The sequence below is a fragment of the Lepidochelys kempii genome, chromosome 4 (assembly GCF_965140285.1).
Source record: "Lepidochelys kempii isolate rLepKem1 chromosome 4, rLepKem1.hap1, whole genome shotgun sequence".
Lineage (NCBI taxonomy): Eukaryota > Metazoa > Chordata > Testudines > Cheloniidae > Lepidochelys > Lepidochelys kempii.
This window is the reverse complement of record NC_136383.1, coordinates 19,921,101-19,936,685: the sequence shown is the minus strand read 5'-3', so window position 1 is coordinate 19,936,685 and position 15,585 is coordinate 19,921,101. Positions and strand designations below refer to the sequence as shown.

At 40.9% G+C, this 15,585-nt stretch overlaps 1 protein-coding gene across 2 annotated transcripts in view; it reads left to right on the top strand.

Moving 5' to 3' along the window:
* Positions 1–15,585, top strand: part of FAM13A (family with sequence similarity 13 member A) — a 183,976-nt gene that overhangs the window by 108,510 nt on the left and 59,881 nt on the right. The window lies entirely within an intron of this gene.

Below are 15,585 nucleotides of genomic sequence, written 5' to 3'. Positions count from 1 at the left end.
GCTGAGCAAACAGGAAGGGGATTTTCAAAATTCCCAGAGAATTTAAATGGTAAGTCTGACGGTTGGTCACCTGAGGGCAGGGCAGTAGAGTTCAAAGTGATGACCAGAGTGGCTAGCACAGGCATTGTGGGACGTTTCTGGAGGCCGATCAGAGCCCACTAACAGACCAGGGCGTCCACAGTGAGGCCGCGGCACTCCAGCGGGGGCACAGCAAACGTTATTCCACTCGCAGTGCAGTGAGGTGCAGGACCAGCAGCAGTGTAGCCGCGGAGACAGAGCGCTCTGCGTGCCTTGCCAGTGTGGATGGGGAGTGAGCTAGTGTGCCCGGGGCTCCTTTACTGCACCATAACTCGCAAGTGTAGCCAAGCCCTCAGTCTTATACCATTAGTCCAATTCACTAGGACACACAGCTCCACCATGGACCTGTGCACATGGCTGGAATAGGTCATTGTATTTTCAATGTTTCTTAAAAAGAAAAGGAGTACTTGTGGCACCTTAGAGACTAACAAATTTATTTGAGCATAAGCTTTCGTGAGCTTTCGGATGCACATCGATGAAGTGAGCTGTAGCTCACGAAAGCTTATGCTCAAATAAATTTGTTAGTCTCTAAGGTGCCACAAGTCCTCCTTTTCTTTTTGCGAATACAGACTAACACGGCTGCTACTCTGAAACAAGTGTTTCTTAGTCACTCATGACATTTTTGAAACACAAATAAACTTCTAGTTAAGTTATGGTGAATTAGGCAAGAGGCTTTGCTCACTGTTTCATGAAATTGTATCTGTGCTGTAAATACAAAGGATATAAGTTTGGCATCTTGCTTAGGTATGTCGAATTTCCAGTAGCCTCTAAGGTTGGGATCTGTGCTAGCAATTTATGCCAGTACAGTAATGTCGATTCAGGGGTGATTTTTTTTAAAATGACATTTCTATACTGGCAAAAGCTTTAGTGTAGATGAAATTATACCAGTTTAAAAGTACTTCTGCCACTGTAGCTGATTTCTTTCGGGAAACCATTATAAGCTATACCAGCAAAAGCACCCTTTTGCAAGTATAAGCTGCATGTAGACTAGGAGGGTTTGCTGGTATAGCATCCTTTCTACTGTAGACTAAGAGGGCCTAACCTGGTTGGCCTCTATGCACTACGTTAACATTATTATTAATTATTTGCCTTGTGGTAGCACCAAGAGACACTAACTGAAATTAGGGCTCTTTGTGTTAGGTGCTGTATATAGTTAAATAATAACTGAAGTGCTGCTGATTCCTGTGTTTTTTCCTGTTCTGAGGACAAACAGATTTCAGTCCCCAGGGCTTTCAGCCTGGCACTTTTGACTTGCACAAAATTCACTGGAAAGAAAAAGATCTCTTCCACTTAATGGCTCAACAGCTGTAACTTGCATTTTCAGGACAACTGGATTCTGATCTCCCTTGGATCATGTCTGTGACTTTATGGCTGTTTAAATCCCCAAAGCTATGCATTTTTTTCTTTTTCCATTGTGACTCAGGACCCATCCAATCCCTTCGTCATTAGAAACCAGTTGTTTTCCCAGCGTACTTGGGTTTGACATTCATTGATTGTGTGTATGTGGCAGGGCTTTGTCTATTAAGAGCAGGACAAAGTTGCATCAAAGGATGTTCTGTTCCTGTCCTCCCCGCAAGAAGCGAGAGCTACGTGCCTGACGTGATGTCATAGGTCTGGAGTCAGGACTGCAATCTGCAGAAGACATGCCTGCAGCAGGGTGAAAACAAATATCGACAGGAAATGCAAGCAGGCATGGCATGCACAGGGATCACGTAGGATGCTTCCCCCTAGAGGGACCTGTTGTGCCTTTTCACGTCGTCACGTCAATTTAAAAAACAAAAATCTTGCTGCTGCTGATACCCATGTTGTTGTGTTTTTAATCTTCCTGGTGATCTTCGTCTGGCGGACTAGCAATTACTTCCTCGTGCCAATGCAGTTCCTTGCTGGAACCTTTTGTCTCCCTAAGAGGCTGCGTGTGTTTTTCTCAGGAGCAGCCATTGGTTGCCGTGGCCTCTGATTGTCAGCCTCAGCAGTGGAATCGTTGTGGGGGAAAGTTTCCAGTTACCAGGCTGGCAAGCCCACAGAAGAGGAGGAGGTAGGCAGACAGAACTGCTGCAGCTGCGATGCCTGATTGGCTGGACGCTTCAGCTGCTTCTCTGGAACAAAAGGTCAAGGAGTACTGCAGCAGCAGATCAGACCGCATTACTTTTACTTGCAGAAGTTTGGAGAGGGTACTTGGGCGCTAGCTTCCCAGAGTGGAAGTAGCTTGCTGTATTCTCCTCCAGTGAGTTTTCTCTGTGTCGCGTATTGCAGTATTAATCCTGCGCCTCTCTCTTGTGGCTAGGAAATAGGAATGCACTAGTGTGAGAAGATCTCCGCTGCAGAGAAAAACCTGTTGGGGGAAGAAACAGTTGTATGTTACCAGTATAAACTTTCATTTCAGGAATGGCTTGTGAAATCATGCCTCTGCAAAGGTATATTGCTGGTTTTTTTTTTTTACTAGCTATTATTTAGATTCATGTAGACATTAATCATTAACAGGGTTGGAGTGATGCCATGGCAGTAGCACTTGTACATTGTAATAGCACTGTATATTATGTATGGATGACTTCTTTCTAACAGTTTACAGGATATGATTTTTTTTTCATTGCTGCGTGAGACTTGTGTAGTTGTTTAAAAGTTCATCTTATTCCTGATTAGCCTCAATGTAAAATACTAGACTTGCCTCCTTAATCTCCTCCACCTCAAACATATCTTGCCTATTCTTTATAGCAATTAGCTGAATTTCTAGAGTTCCTGAGGCAGGTTTACAGAATGTGTCTGACCATTTCTTTACCAATTCTTTGGAGCATATGAGCCACATCTTTGCTTTGTTTTCTGTGTGAAGGATTCAGTCATAAGTGCTGGAACTAAGGGTGTGGGAAATGCTGCAGCACCCCCTGGCTTGCAGTGGTTTCCCTTATACCCAGGGTTTACAGTTTGGTTCAATGGGTCTTAGCACCCCCACTATAAAAATTGTTCCAGCACCCCTGATTTCAGTGCTTAGTACAAACATGACCCCATTCCTTTCCAGGGAGCCTACCATGATGACACAGACGGGTATTTTGAAAGGGCACGAAGAGATTTAGATGCCCAAATAACTTTCAATGGGATTTGAGGGCTTAAAAGCCCTTTTTGCTGTTGTAAATTTCTCTCCTATTGATGGACAGGGAGTTCCCATCCCTTTCCTGTAATGTATAGCTGTTGTGCAGTAACGAAGAATTAACAGCTGGACTGACAGAACACAACTAGAGATGCCCTGATCCTCTGAATACTTTCATCCAGATACATGTCAGGTGTAATCCTCCTTTGTAGTTGCCTTAGAAACAGGAAAAGCTGGGGTTTTCACTGGACTGTTCTCTTTTCATAGCACCTGGACACACAGCTCCTTAGAAACAACTGCTGATGTGTGTCTGTGCTAAAACACTGTAGGGTAAACTGCAACTGGGCTCTTAAAATGGAAATATGTAACCAATTAAGGGGGAAATGTAATCAGTCCTTTGATTATGTCAGTAATATTTTTGCTGGCTGGTGTTTTAATTTTCTAAATGGTGTGTTTCCTTTCCTCTTCAATAAAATATGGTGAATATTCACCTTCATGCAAACTAAAGACCAGTGAATGCAGTAAGTGATTGATCCGTGCTTTTTCAGCATTGTTCTAAGGAGTTAGCGTTGTTAACAGCTTCTCTAAAGTTGCTGTATTTTCCTTGCAATGATAAATAGGAATTGAATTTGATGTCCAAACCATATTGCCCTGCTCCTGGACTCAATGTGCTGTGGAACATGGAGAATCAGCTCTGCAGGCAGATGTGGAGGAGCTCTGTTTTGCAGTGATGCAGTCAAGAGGCCTTCATGTGGATGTCTGCAGAGAAACAGAAGTACTGTCTGTGCCTTACAGGATCAAGTATTCACTGTGATGATTTCAATTCCAAGATACTGTCTCTCTGCCGTCAGAACCAGTGGCTGTTACTGTGTTCTCTGTAGCAGCCTCTTGACTGTAAATGTGTGCTCTTCTGGGGAAAGTAGCTCTTATTCACAGGGCTGTCTTGACTATGCTCCTTGTTTCTGTTAGTTGAAATGATTTAACTTGAGAGCAATTAGAAATGCAATGTGTTTGAACAATAATGCAGTTGATTAAGAAAGGAAGCTTTTTTAAAATTCTTAATCGGTGATGAAACTGTGCACATGGTGTAGAATCATTTAGGTTTCCTATTTTAAAGTAACAGTTTAGAATAGAGACATGAATATTGTATCTCCTTGGTTTCTACACCCCCTAAATTCCCTTAACCTCTAGACAGATGCACATAAAGTCCTGCGGGCACCCTACAACATCATTCTCTCCACCACACAATTCTTTCATCCTAAAACTTCCTAACGTAAAATCTCCTTTCTTCCTACACTGTGTTTTCACTGCAAAAAAGGTGGTGGTGGGGTTTACAGAGGAATCACTGTGCCTTTCCGATCCTGTGCCTTACCTTTTGTAGCGGAGACAAGGGACCAGGTGTTGACCTTGCTTAGTTTATTTCATGATAAAAGTGCAGTGCCTTGGCACCATTAATACTTTACAGATGGAGAGCTGATGTGTGTTACGGTATCCTGTGGTAAAACGTATTTTTTTCAGCAGTGAAGACAGAGCCTTAGATTCCTGAGTGCACTGCTCCCATTGGCTAGGCAGACTAGTGACAACTTCCAAGTGCTACTCCACAGACCAGCAAATGAAAGCACTTGTGCAATGAGCTTCAGTCCCCTTCTCCCTTTTCAGAAAACAAATCTCTTCCCAGCAACCACTAAATTTTGGCCTGAATCCTGCAGTGATATCTGTGTGGATGAACCTCTGCATCACGGACCAGGGCTCATAAGCACAAAATAGACTGTAAGGTCTTGGGGACCCAGACCATCTTTCTGTGATGTGTTTATGCCATGTCCACAACTGTTGGTCTCTGATCTATATCTGAATCTAGCCTGAAAAATCAAAATATTTCATTTTGTAAATGATAAAATGAACCATTTCAGTACTTCTGAATTTTTGTTTTTGTTTTGTTTTCATTTTGGCAAAATAGACACACGTTGGCAAAATGTTTTGGTTGACCCAAATCTGCTTTTTTCGGCAAAGAAAGTTTCAGCTGAAAAATTTGCCCAGCTCTAATCAAGATATTCATGTCGGGGAAGGTCTGTCTAGATATCACAGAATATTATATAATTATCTATGCACATAACCATGTGTACTGTACATACACATTTCATACTATATATAGATGTTTATCGAAGGAATGGTATGTGAATAGACATGCTGTCTTTGTAAGAGAGAAACACAGTATACATGTCCAGGGCATACTTTCTTGTGGTGCATGAGGTGGAATGTCGAGTGTATGTGGTACTTCTTTGTTCCCAAAACACTTATTGCACTCCTGTTTTTCAAAGTCAGCATCAGGAAATGACATTTTTCATTTCATTTAGTTAATACAGGGGTTCTCCAATTTTGGGGTCCTGACCCACAGTTTGAGAACCGCTGAGTTAATACATTAAGTATTCTTCTGAATAACAGTAACATAACTTTATTATTAGCAGTACTATTGACTCAAAATTTCTTATTTATTTTAGCTGAGTGTGTGTATCATATTACAGACTTCATGAAGTTGAAACATGTGGCTGCTTTCACAAAATGTACCTTCCACATCTCAGGTTCAAGGAGCTGGCTGATAAGAGAGCCATGTATGTGATTTAGATTCTCAGTGGCCTCTAATTTTTTTACAATCTGCCAGAAATTAACAAATTGGAGGAAGGAGTAAGAAAACCATGTCAGATATTTTTAAACCCTTTTATGGGCTGATGAGTGTAGTTAATGATTTCCAACTGGGCTGCTGGTGATGCCGAACTCCCTTTGTTCCCAATCTGATTGTTTCATTTACCGTCTCTGTTTTTATGAGTACAACTGCATTTTCGCTGGAGTAAAATGTTCCTATTCTAGTGCGTTTTCTTCTTGGTGGAATTGTGGACAGGTTGTTTGTTTTAGCTTTTCTTTTTCAGAGCAATGAGCAGCTGATCAGAAAGTTGTATTGTAAGATAAGCCTGATGAAATCATATTGATCCTTTGAGTTCGTTGGAGGGAAGGTGATACAGAAATCCAAAGTGCTTTATAAACATTAGTGAAATAAGCTTCACCGTTGAACTCTGGGGGTAGAGATTGGAATTATTAAACCCATTTTACAGGTAGGGGAAACTGAGGTACAGATCATAAATGACATATGCAAGGTCAGACATGAAGACAATGACAGAGCAAGGAATACAGTCTATATCTCTTGACTTCAAGTTCCAGGCCTGATCTGCTAGATCTGTGACTCAGTGCCTATTGAAACCATTGAATGGGAGTCTTTCCATTGACTTCAATGAGAGTTGGCTTCCAGCTCCTAAAGTGCAAGCCGATCTGCAAATCTTCTCATTTATTAAGCTTTGCCTCCAGTTTTTTTTCTGTGATAAATATTCTGGATGTGATCAACATTGTAAATGAAATATAGTATTGTTAACTTGAACTATCTGTAACCAAGTTCAATTACTTTCTCTTGCCAGCAACGGCAGATCAGAGAAGAAAATCTAGATTTTTATTCTGAAAGATTGGGCCTCTCCATATGTTCACTTGACACCCATCAACTTTTTAGAAGCAGTCCAGAAACAAAAAGGCCTACAGTTACTTAGTCAGTTTGGTTCCTTTATTGTGCAATGTGTGTAAAAGTGATTGTACATCTTGCCACTGTTAAATTCTAGGAAAGGGTGCAACTTTGGCTGGAGTACACTTGGAGTCATTCCTTCCACCTCCTTCTAACCTATTTTCTGGTTTTATCCAACTGGAGAGCATTGCCAAACCACAAATAAGGAGACAAAACTCTGCCCTGTCTTCTTTCTTTTTTTTTTTAAGATTTAAAATTAGTTGAGGTTTATGATTAAAAAAGAAGGAAGGAAGGAACAGGGTTGAATACTATTTACAGCAGCTTACAAAGATAAACATATCAGTAATATAACAAGATACAAGCAGAAAATAATTGTACAAAATTACACAATCATAAGTTTCCACAACATGCAAATAAACAAAATTAAATATAAATATGGCCTGTAGTTTGCAGGGGGAAGGGCGTGATTCCACTCTGCTTATCGTGCTGTTATAATTAGCGCTACAGTTTTGTCACAGAAATTTTTAATAAATTTCATAGCAGAGGTGTGTGGGAAAAGATAAGTCAGGGAAAGGTGGGAGTGAGGAGCCCATGGGGGGGGGGTTTTGGAGAACAAGCCCACCCACACTCACTCTTCTGCGATGGTTCCTGTCTCATGGGGCTGGGCCTGACTGGGTGTTGCAACATGGCCCACGTGCTCATAGTACCAGTCCGTAGATGGAGACAGAGGGACAGATGGACCAAAAGTGAGTGGCATTGCAATCCCATGCGCTAGGTCACAACGCTGATCAAATTTGGCTCACTTCCCCTCTGTCTCCATCTACAGAAGGGTAGATGCTCCAACTGAATGGGCCAGGTCACAATGCCTGGAACGGGGAGCCAGGCCCAGCTCTGTGGGACAGGAGGTACTGCTGATGGGTCATGGACTTCATTCAAATTCACAGTTACCTTGAAAACTGTGACCTCTGCACCAAAATCGTAGCCGTATTAAAATAATTTCTCTTTCCACGCTGCTGTTTTGTAATGTGAGAACACTAGCAAAATATACAGCAAAACTCTGACCAGGCTGAAGGAAGTGTCACTGCTCTTTTTGAGTCTGCAGTCCTTCATCTCCTTGTCCTCAGGAATCAGTATATATTATTGAGGCAGTGCATATGTAGATACTTGGTTGTGGTTTAAATGATACGTGCCTATACTGTCTAGTGGATTTCTCTCGGGTTAAAAGAGAATGACTTCCTATTATAGACTTGGTACTGATGCCTGAGTCTTGTTGTTGAGACATAGGTTAGGTAATAATAAGACCTTCTCAGTGGTACGACATACTAATCCTGCACATTTCTCTCAGCTTGTTTTTATAAAATTGGCCATTTTTAAAATGCCAGATAAATCAGTGCTTTGATCAGCACAGATGCTCAACCTCATACTAAGAGGTCATTCTGCCTTCCTTGCAGCCTGCAGTCATACCACCACAAGCCATTATCTTACAAGCTAAGGCAGGGTCTTCTTGGGTCAACGCTTGGATGAGAGAAAGAGAAAGTCTCCGGTTTTGTGGAAAATGGAGTAGGAGACTCCTCTGACCCTTCTAAGTCAATGCCAAGCTGGTCCCCGAAATATTTTTAAGGGCCTTTTAGATTATATATGTGGCATAGGTTCAGGAGAAAGATAACTGTTATTGAATAGATATCTAATGCTTTGTTGCATAGGCCCTAATCAGCAAAAGTACTTATTTGCCTAACTTGATTTCAGTGGGATTCCTGACATGCTTAAAGTTATACACGTCCTTAAATACTTTACTGCACTGAGGCCATCAGGAAGAGAAGTGCTACAGACATAAAATCTTTCTGAAATTTGCTGGATATGAAAGTTGATCTTTAGGTCATCCACAGAACAAATGAAGAGCACTGGTCTCTGTTTAAACAAAGACAGGTCATGCCAACAGTTACTCCACAGTGGTTTCTGAAATGCCACAGCACCCCCTCTGTAATTAAAGTAGGAAACCACAATGGTATCTCTTAATAACTGAAGTAAATGTTGATTTTTAATGGTGACCACTCAGTGTGCTGAAACTGCTGTTACAACTTTGTTAAACTTGTGTTTCCTCTTATTTACATAAAGGAAGCTGGATTTTATTTCTACCAGTTATTATGCCTCCTCCTTTCTTTTTTCTCCATCACCCACCTCGATAGTATGGCTAATGTTTTTGGCATGAAGCTTCTTCTCTTCAAAGAACCTGAAATATCCTGATAATATTTCTCATTAGCAATCCTTCCCTTTCTCCCACGGTTGTGGAGGAGGAGAGTACAAGGGAACAGTTGTGATGTTAAGAAATCACATGCAATAAAGATTAATCAGGTATGTCAATCTTGCACCTTTCACTCAGACCACGTCGGCTTTAAAAAATAATGGAGTGCTGAAGAATCTGTGGGGAAAACTGTACATTCAGTGCAAAATACTACCATACCGTGATATTGGTTTTCTGTGAGGACTGTTTTATGTTTCCAATAACTTCATTATGCAATATTCTATAGAGATTTATAAATATTGAAGATCAAAATAAGCAAAACAAAAAAGTGCCACTAAAATCTTTTGCAAAAGAAAAGTGTTGCTGTCTCTTACACATGTGCATTAGCCTTACACGCTCATTGTGAATGGAAGGAAGAAAACTAGACTGTGATATCTTTTTGGTCTCAGAATAGCAGATCTCCCAGTTGAGCCCAAAATAACAAAACCTGTTTTAGCATAGATACCAGTAGTAAACTGATACCGTTGGCTTTTCCATGGCTCCTCCAATTGTCTGTATTAAAAGTAGCAACAACAGTGTATTTCCATAAAAAGTGTTGTGACAAAAAATAAATTGATTTATTTTGAAGTCCAGAATAGCTTTTTAAAATGTGATGGAGAGGAAAGAAGAGCCTTTATTTTTATCTAACTTTTGGGGACAGAACAAACATGCGGTCTATGGCACAGCAGTAGGAAAACATGACCTTGGCTGAATAGTATACTCTACTGATGTCTAGCTCCTTTGTCTCCACTGCAAAACATTGACCTTTCAGTCAAAGTACATTTTGAACTATTCTAATTTAAAACAAATGAAGGATTAAAATCAAGGTCCTTCCCAGTCTCTGTACCTTTGCAGAGCTGCCTTTCTGACAAGGGTGTGATTGTGGAGAGCTCTAGCCAAGTACAGGATTGGCCATTTGGTATCCTGGGCCGTAAGGGTTCTGGGATATCCTGGGGTGAAAAGTTTGTCAGTCCTCAGTACTGGTTACCCTAATCAAAAACTATCAGTCCAAATGGACAAGAATTTAGCTCAAGCTCTGGGAAAGGCTCACCTGTTCTCTTACTTTATCTAACAAGAAATATGAGGAATATTGTTTTTAAAAAATATTCTTCACTGAGAGCATGAACACAGGTCAGCTGCAGGTACAGCCTACCTTTCATGACCATGGGAAAGGGAAATAGCTTCCAGGATAGGTACTCACAGATGCATTGGCTGTGAATGTTTGGCCTTCAACCAGAGGCACAGTGGAACCTTGAGAACTTGCCATATGATGGTGGGAACATCTTTGGGGAGCCAGTGGAGTCCATCCTTACAAAAGCTCAGGAAAGCAATGGCGCAGCTTTGTATTTTATAAGCATTCAGAAGTTTAAATTCAGATTTCCACATTCGTAATAATAGTTGTCCAGTGTGTGTGTGTTGGTCAGTTTTTGTAGAGAAAACAATAACCCTCTTTTGACTTGAACTGAGTCAGAGTTCATGAATACGTCCCTTACAGTGTGTTACCTGCATGGCACAATTCCTGCCAGGCCAAATATAGTGCAAGGGTGTTTTTGTTGTTTGTTTTGGATTATGACAGTGTACCAATAAACAGTTCAAACTTCATGGATGTCATAGCATTAAATATTTTTTTGGTTTGTTCTTTATGGGTAATATGTTTTGTGTGTTTTTCCATACGAAAAATATTTGCTTCAAGATCAAGTAGCCTATTATGTGTTACACCAGCTAGGGAACATTACTGGCATTCGACCAGTCTTTCAAATCAGATTTTTTTTCATCAGCTCAGTAGGAGACAGGAATGCAACATTTCTTTAGCAGCAAGGACAACTAAAGATAAATGCATTGAGATTATTATTATTTATTATTTATTTTAGCAGCAAGGACATGATCAGGATTTAGATGTTGCTGTGGGATGAGCGAGAAACTGCCTACTTTTGAAGGATTGTCTGAAAATGCCATGCACGTCTGTTCAAAATCCTAATTGTGGAAAATCTATCAATGTCTGGAGCACAGTTAACCCCTCTGCTTCCCAGTCAACTGCTTAGCCATGCCAGTGAATGGAAGCTGAACAGACAACTATTAACTTAAATCACTTCTCCTCTCCCCATATATATTCAGTGCCTTGTGGCTATAAATAGTGTGTAACGTTTAACAGGGAGATGGTGGGAGTGGAAAATCATAATTTACAACCAAAAACCCAGTAGTTTTTATTTTCTTCATGTGTTCTGTAGTTTACAGAAGGACTAGCAGGTTCTAATGGGTGGATAGTCTGTTGAGGACTGTAGAAATCTAGAAGGTACCGGAAATTAACGTTAGAATTGCTCACTCATTCTACCACTGTGCAAACAGTTGACTTGGTTTTACAGCGGTAAATGCTAAGTAATCCTTTCTTTCTGAAAAGGTCATTGTCTAATCACTATTACACAGTGCAGTACACTTAAATGTTTACGATTTCTTAAAGACTTCAAGCATTTTGTTCAGGGCCATGTTCTGAAAGGGAGCAGGTGAGGAGTACTTTTTACTGTGTGTCATCAATGATAGATCCCTCAGAACAAGATGTTTCACTGTGCCACTCTGTGATCTTTCTGTCAGGAAACATCTTAAGTGTCGCTGGCAGTAAAGGAGTCTTGTGCAAAATACTTTTCAATCCATTACCATCCTACTGATATGGTGTAACTATTGGAAGATAACCCTTTATGGTTTAAATCACATTGTTTGTTTGTATATCTTGCATCTGATTTTTCATGCGTTAAAGTAGGTAGAAATTAGTTTAAAAGCTCTTGTGTGAGGCTCCCAATTCTGCTCGTACTACAATTTGTGAGTTTTTGTAAACAAGATGTTACCTTACAGCAGCAGGCTACGAAATGTTGTTTTAAATTAAAAATGGTAATAATTTATATGTGGGAATTTTATTTGGATTTCCAGGGGGCTTGATGATCTAACATCCAGTTTTGGGAATGCCTAGGTTACATGGAACTCGTGGTTCAAATCTGGGCATGGTTTACAGGTCTTCAACCTTCCAGTGCACACTCAATCAAGTAACTAACATGCACTTGTCTGGGGGAGGATGTGCTTTTTGGAATAGATCTTAAAAACTGAGATAACTCGCTCTTTGCGGATATCAAAGCACCATAGCATACTTCGTAAGATTAGGGTAAAACCCAGTGTTCCTGTCCCAAAGTCTTCCCCTCTCCCTGTGATGGTGCTGTGACACGGTATGTTGCCACCATTCATCCCAGAGGTGGCTGTCTGTTAGTGCTGGTGGATATAGACAGTTATAAAGCATTTAAAGTTATTATTTAGCCTGTGAAATTTCATAACTCTGTAAGCTAAATGAGATGGTTCTTTTTTCCCCCTCTGACTAATGCTGTCAGTGTAGTTTTTCTTCTGGTTTACTTTGCAAAAATATATAGTGATGAATATATATGTTTGTGTACGTAGAAAACTTGTTTAATGGAACTCATAATGCAATGATTTTACTTACAATCAAATGAAAATATAACTCAAACAGCAACTTCTTCCGCTAATGCTATCACTTCAACAAACCCATCAAAAAATCTCGAGTGGATATCTATATAAGAAAGTTATTTTGACCTTTTAATGTCATTGTAATGTTTTCTGTGACCTGGGAACTAACTGGGAGCCCTAAGATAGGGAAAGACAATGTGTATGGGTGCGACGAAGTTGATGTCTGTTCTGTACTGAAAGGCATTTGATGTTGTCATACCAAATTACACTGATGTCTGGAAGTTCTGACAGCACTGTGGATTGTTCTGCACTTCGGCTTTATTTTTTTATGTTCTGCATAGGCCATCGGGACTGTATTGGCATTCAGGCTATAAATAAAGCTGTTATGTTATTGAAGTATAATGAGTAAATGATGAAAACTCTGCCTCTGGCCTTATGAATCATAAGAACCTTTTTATTGATTTAATAAAGAATGTGCAACAGATTACAGAGAGACAAATATACACACATAAGGACTACATATGTTGTTGTGATTAGTTTCTTTCGGTTATAGATGCTTGTCTTTGTAGAATGTGTTATGTACACATGCTGTAGTTTGTCTTCTGCAAAGCAATAATAATTGGCCTTACATGACTCTCTTTAATTCTTCAGAGTACTGTACAAGCAGTAACTACTGCTCTCAGCTCTCCTGGGAGGTGGGTGTTGTTCCCACTTTAAACACAAACAGAGATGCTAACTAAGTGACTTGACAGGGCACAGGGGAGCCTGATTACACAGCACCTCTGAAAAGTACATTGTGTGCTCCCCTTTACAGGAACAGCTAAACCAGCCAGTGCAGGAGGTGGGGGACCATTGCACCTACCCCCGCTTCCCCCTCTCGCTGAGCATAATCTTGCCCAAGCAGTGTAGAACTAATCTTTGGAAATGAACAACAAACTTTCCACGGATGGTTGAATTGTTGGATCAGTTAGAGGAATGGGAATGCTGCAGAGTCATTGTTGTTCCAGACAAAGTAGTCATCCTGGGTTTTGCCAGATCTCGTAATTTCAACAATAGCCTCCATTCCCTTCTCGGTGGTATTTTATGTTGCCTTAGATTTCTAGACCACTGTGGAACCTAAAAACACAGGTGTTTTCTCAGAGAATGGAGCTGTCATTTCATCATGAAGATTATTTGCCATCTAGTGACACAGATATCTGTCATCTTGTCTAGACATTTCCCTTACTTGCACTCCAACGGGGGATGAAAAGGATAATGCAGAAACATGCCTGTAGTACTCTCTATATGCTGGCTTGATTTCATTCTGTTTTTAAAAAATTATTTATGGATATGTTTGGTGTTCATTATGGTGGGGCTGTAATTGCATTGGCTAGAGTCAGTAAATACAGTCCGAGGCAGATTTCGCTTATGAAGCTGTATGTGGCTGGCTCAGGGTCAAGTTCAACTTGTGGATGCTCAGACAGCTTCCGTTTGACTCCATTGGGAGTTGCTGATGTATGTCAGAGTTCAGTACTTGGCCCTATTCCAACAAATCCACAGAAACTTTCTTTTCACTTTTATTCTGTTCTTAAAGATATATACCAAGATACTTTTGTAAATGTACGAAATTACACTGTTTAACATCTCAAACGAGTCATGGAGTTAAGGGTAGGTGTTTCGCTAGTCCTCGCTGCTGGCCTAGCTCTGCTCCCATTAAAGCCAGTGGGAGTCTACACTGACTTCAACGAAATCAAACTCAATTGACTCGGTGTAGGCAGAGTTAGGCCAGCCCTGTGTAAATGTAAACATTAGCAGTAATTTTCATATAACAAAATCAGTTTCCCTCTTGATTTATCTGATAAGACCAAAGTCCAAGATTCTGTATCTCTCTCTCAAGAGCTGATGACATCTTAAGTGTCAGGGAGCCAGCTGCAGCAGGATCAGTCTCCTGGCAACTCACTGGGCACAGCTGGCAGGGGCTGCTGGGTTGACTGCACTTCCTCACTGGGCGAGGGGTGTAGCTAAGCTACTACTTGGCCCAGCAGCAGCCAGAGCTTGCTTGGCTGCTCAACACATTCCACGCTACAGCTGCTCTTGGTTCTGCTTCCTGTTCTTGTGCCCTCTTCAATTCCTACCCTTCTCCATCCTTGACTTCTCTGGCTCACCCTTTGACTGTGGCATTCAGCTTCTGATCCTTGGCTCTGACCTCCAGCTCTGCTTCCCGGCCACACTCCCGGGTGTGTCCCAAGGTCTTTATTCTTGACTCCAGCTCCACGCTAACCTCGAGGCCTGGCCACCCCTTGGCTCTGACCATTGGCCCTGACCACCATGTCCTGGTTGTGATCCTGATATCAAGCTTCTGAAACAATGGAAAGACTGTAGAGAATTCTCTGTTTCCAGTGCACATGAGTTTCTCAAATCTTTTACTATGATTATTTATTATGTTTAAAATAATTTATACAGATCCCCAAATTTACACGGCTCTTTGTGGGCCTGATTCACAGCTCAATGACAACGTTGGAAAGACTTCCACTGATTTCAGTGGGCTTTGGATCATGTCCTATACGTGTGTAGAGTAAGGCAAAGTTTCTTGCCCCAAAGACTTACAATCAAAGTCTCTGTCTACCCGATGCATCTGACCATAACATGCATTTTTGTATGGCTTGATTAGGGAAGTTTGTGTTCTAACGCTGGGTTTGTATGGTGGCTGGGACATGATTACATAACTGTGTTGGAGGAGGGTCTGTGAATAAGAGTTGATAATACCAGAAACAGTCTTTTCCTGCACTGTTCAATCTGCTTTAGAATCTGGAGATCCCATTCCTGAAGTGGGAACACTGAATTGCTGCTCAGTGTCTTGTTTAGGTATGACTGAGAGTGCAACACAGTTCCTTGGCATGAGTCTCTAATCTTTTATTTTATTTTTTTCCATGCTACAAATAGCAAACATGTAGACACCTGTTCCTTGACACAATTCGACTTCCAGCCCTTATCCTACAAACACTTATGTGCTTAACTTTACTGTTGTGAGTAGCCCTATTCGCAGCAGGAAAATTAAGCACCTGCGTAAATATAAGTAGGATCAGGGAACTAGAACAAGCGGGCCTTTAAACAATACAAAGGCAAATACTGAACAGC